The following is a 4444-nucleotide window of genomic DNA, read 5'->3' as shown; positions in this document are numbered from 1 at the left end:
TTAGACCTCTTCATTTAGATGATGAAGATGGAAATCCCGGCCCATGAATTGCCGCACATGTCCGAGAAGCAGGTGTTGACGTTGATCGAGTGTTATCCGAAGAAGTTCATACTGATAGTTTCAGCCAAGACATGAGAGATTCATTTCGACAAGGAATTTCTCAGCCGTCAGTCACTTCTCGACCTTCTTTTGACTCCACAAGTGTTGAACATAGTAGTAGACCTAGTGCTACTGGTACTTCCGCTTTCGGTTATGATGGTTCAAGAGGAGAGGGGACCAATGATGGTAGCGACCCTAGAAATGATGAAGGGGATGTTAGACAACAACAACAACAAAGTGGAAAACCATTGGCATTTACTTGTGAAGATGATTTCACACATTGTACTCAAGATGAAGACCACGGCTCTAGAAGAGTCGGTCTAGGTGTTGGAGCCATTGGAAAGCCATATAGAGGAAGACAACGAAGGATGATGCCATACAACGAGGACTCATTGTCGGCCAGTTTTGAGTCGATGAGTGTAGAGACTCAATTCAGTGATTCATCAAACAAAGCCAACATTTATGTCCCTTATGCAATGAGTTATGGTCAGCCTCCTCAAAATCTTTCAAGTTCCACTGATGAAGAGTATGAAAGGTATAACTATCCTTCTTCCACACAAATGCCATACTACCTTCCACATCAACTGCAACAACAAGGATTTCAAACGAGCACATGGGAAAACCCTGGATTTCCCATCCATGGACAGGTTGTCGGTAGGACTCAAGAAATTTATGCATGGCATGTTCGTACATACAATCAATACTATCGAAACTCCATGTCCTGGTATGAATATTGTCTTCAACAAGATGGGCTCCCTTCATTTAACAATAACAATATGATGGAACCACATCGATCTTCATTTTGGTATTAAGGACCATTGCAATATCATATGTATTATGTTTATGTGTAAATTGTTTTCATTTAATAAAATCAAATATTTCTTAACTCAATTCTAACTTTCTAAGTGTAAAATTCCAAATTTCATATTTTCTATTCTTAAAATCCAAGTATCGTAAACTGTTTACCGATATTTTTTTATTTGACCATATTTATGTCAATTACACTTATAAAATAACTTTAACATGTATATTCTTCCTTATTTTATCATTCTTTGGATTTTTCTATGCATTCCCATCAATTTTGGATAATTTTTGTCTCACCGATATTTGATGAAAAATATCCACCGATATTTCTTCGATATTTCTGATATATCCATAAAATCCAAGTATCGATATATCCATATTTACCGATATTTCAATCCTTGCTCATGCTTAGTTTAGTTTTGAAAAATTATTAGTTTGGTTTCTTTGTTTATATTATGCTTAGTTTAGTTTTTTTTTTTTTTTTTGAAAAAAATAATCATTAGTTTGTTTATTTTGTTGATCTCCTGTTTGGTCTAGTTTTTAAAAATTATTAGTTTTGTTACTTTCTTAATATTATGCTTGGTTTTGTTTCTTTTAAAAATCATTAGTTTAGTTGTTCAGTTGATCTCATATTTAGTTTAGGTTTAAAAAATTATTAGTTTTGTTACTCTGTTGATATTATGCTTGGTTTAATTCTTTTAAAAATCATTCGTTAGGTTATTTTGTTCATCTCATGCTTAGTTTAATTTTTAGAAATTATTAGTTTGGTTTCTTTGTTGAAATCATGCTTAGTTTAGTTTCTTTCCAAAATCATTAATTTGGTTATTATGTTAATCCAATGTTTAGTTTAGTTTTTAAAAATGATTAGTTTGGTTACTTTGTTGATGTTATTCTTGGTTTAATTCTATTAAAAATCATTAGTTTGGTTATTCTGTTAATCTCATATTTAGTTTATTTTAAAAAATTATTTTAGTTTAGTTGCTTTATTATACTTAGTTTAATTTCTTTTTAAAATCATTAGTGTGGCTATTCTTTTTATCTCATGCTTTATTTAGTTTGTAAAAATTATTAGTTTTGCTACTTTGTTGATATTATGCTGAGTTTAGTTTCTTTTAAAAATCATTAGTTTGGTTATTCCATTAATATCATGTTTAGTTTAGTTTTTAAAAGTTATTAGTATAATTGATTTGTTAATACTATGATTAGTTTAGTTTCTTTTAAAAATCATTAGTTTGGTTATTCCATTAATATCATGTTTAGTTTAGTTTTTAAAAGTTATTAGTATAATTGATTTATTAATACTATGATTAGTTTAGTTTCTTTTAAAAATCATTAGTTTGGTTATTCCATTAATATCATGTTTAGTTTAGTTTTTAAAAGTTATTAGTATAATTGATTTGTTAATACTATGATTAGTTTAGTTTCTTTTAAAAATCATTAGTTTGGTTATTCTTTTGATCTCATACTTACTTTAGTTTTGAAAAATTATTAGTTTGGTTGCTTTGTTGATATAATGCACAGTTTAGTTTCCTTTAAAACACATTAGTTTAGTTATTTGGTTGATCTCATGTTTTGTTTAGTTTTTAAAAATTACAAGTTACCGTCCTTTGTTGATGTCATGCCTAGTTCAATTTTTTTTTTTTTTTATAAAAAAAAGAGAATAAATCTTATTTTAGTAATTTAGTTAATCTCATATTTAGTTTTGGTTTTAAAAATTATTAATTTGGTTGTCTTGTTGATATTATACTTTAGTTTCTTTAATAAGTCATTTGTTTAGTTATTCAATTGATCTCATATTTAGTTTAGTTTTGAAAAATTATTAGTTTTGTTGCTCTGTTGAAATCATGCTTAGTTTAGTTTCTTGTCAAAATAATTAGTTTGGTTATTCCGTTAATCTCATGTTTAGTTTAGTTTTTGAAAATATTAGTTTGGTTGTTTTGTTGATGTTTTGTTTGGTTTAATTCTATTAAAAATCATTAGTTTTGTTATTTTTTTAATCTTATGTTTAGTTTAGTTTAAAAAAAATTTATTAGTTTGGTTGCTTTGTTGATACTATGCTTAGTTTAGTTATTTTTAAAAATCATTAGCTTAGTTATTCTTTTGATCTCATGGTTATTTTAATTTATAAAAATTATTAGTTTGGTTGCTTTGTTGCTTTTATAGTTGGTTTAGTTTCTTTTAAAAATCATTAGTATGTGGTTATTCCATTAATCTCATGTTTAGTTTAGTTTTAAAAAATTATTAGTTTGGTTGCTTTGTTGATACTATGCTTGGTTTAGTTATTTTTAAAAATCATTAGTTTGGTTATTCTTTTGATCTCATGGTTAATTTAGTTTTGAAAAATTATGGTTGCAATAGGCACGCATAGAAGAGGCAACCACACACCACAGTTTGGGTGGTATCCCACAAGAAGCAGCAGCATGGGACTCCATTGGAGAAAATTCTCCACACACAGCCACATAAAGGCTGCCATACACAGTTGAAAAGATATCCATAGGACACACCATAAGATGGTGGTAGTAGCCGCACGTTGGACTTAAGAAAAGCGGTTGTTTGTTTCAATGCACCATAATGGAGAAGAGATTCACACACGCAACAATGGGAAGGTAAGTTGATTTTTTTTAGTTTGGTTTTTGATTAATTATATATGTTTGACAAGTTGATTTTTTTTAGTTTGGTTTTGAATAATTATATATATATTGAAAGGTATAAATTTTTTGTTTAGTTTTTAATTTATCATATTATATTAAAAGGTTTTAATTTTTTTAGTTTAGTTTTTTTAGTTCATCATATTATATTAAAAAGTTAGAATTGTTTTTAGTTTCATTTTTTATTTATTGTATCATATAGAAAGGTTATAATTTTTTTATTATTATTATAGCTCACTAGATTAATTGTTTTGTAGGATAAAATTTTTATTTTGAAGCTTGTGTCATTTTAGTTTATTTGATTCAACTTAATTCACGAGTTTTATAGTTTTAATTAATTAGTTTAATTAGTTTGATTGATTTGATGTCATGATGTTTTATCTTACAAAGTTTGATAATTGTAGTACTTAATCATCTTGTTTTAGGTTTTGTGTTATTAGGTTATTTACCATGCTATTAAAATTTTATCTTGTAAAGTTGGATAATTGTAGTGCTTAATGTCACACCCCAATTTTTTTTTTCTTATTATTATTATTATTATTTATTCTTCAACTAAAGAATTGATACTCAAATATAGTATAAGTACTCTCAAAAATTTAAATGTTGAGTTCCTACTTGAATTTGTTCAAAAAGAGGATATGGAAAACCTGTTATAAAGAGTACATCCTGTATTAAACATTGTGACTATTAAGTTAACAAAATATGTTTTGTTTCACAAAAGAAACTTGTACAACATTAATTTACATATACCAAACCCCATTGTTTACTACGGGTAGCCCATACTACAAGTGTATCTGACAAATATATACATTACATCATTCCAACAAAAGGTTTAGTCTTGATACAAAAGGCATGGCCTCAAAAGACTTTCAATATGAGCAAACAGCATCCAA

Source organism: Vitis vinifera, chromosome 14 (assembly GCF_030704535.1).
Source record: "Vitis vinifera cultivar Pinot Noir 40024 chromosome 14, ASM3070453v1".
Classification (NCBI taxonomy): Eukaryota; Viridiplantae; Streptophyta; class Magnoliopsida; order Vitales; family Vitaceae; genus Vitis; species Vitis vinifera.
The sequence above is the reverse complement of the archived record's forward strand: the minus strand, read 5'-3'. Positions refer to the sequence as shown.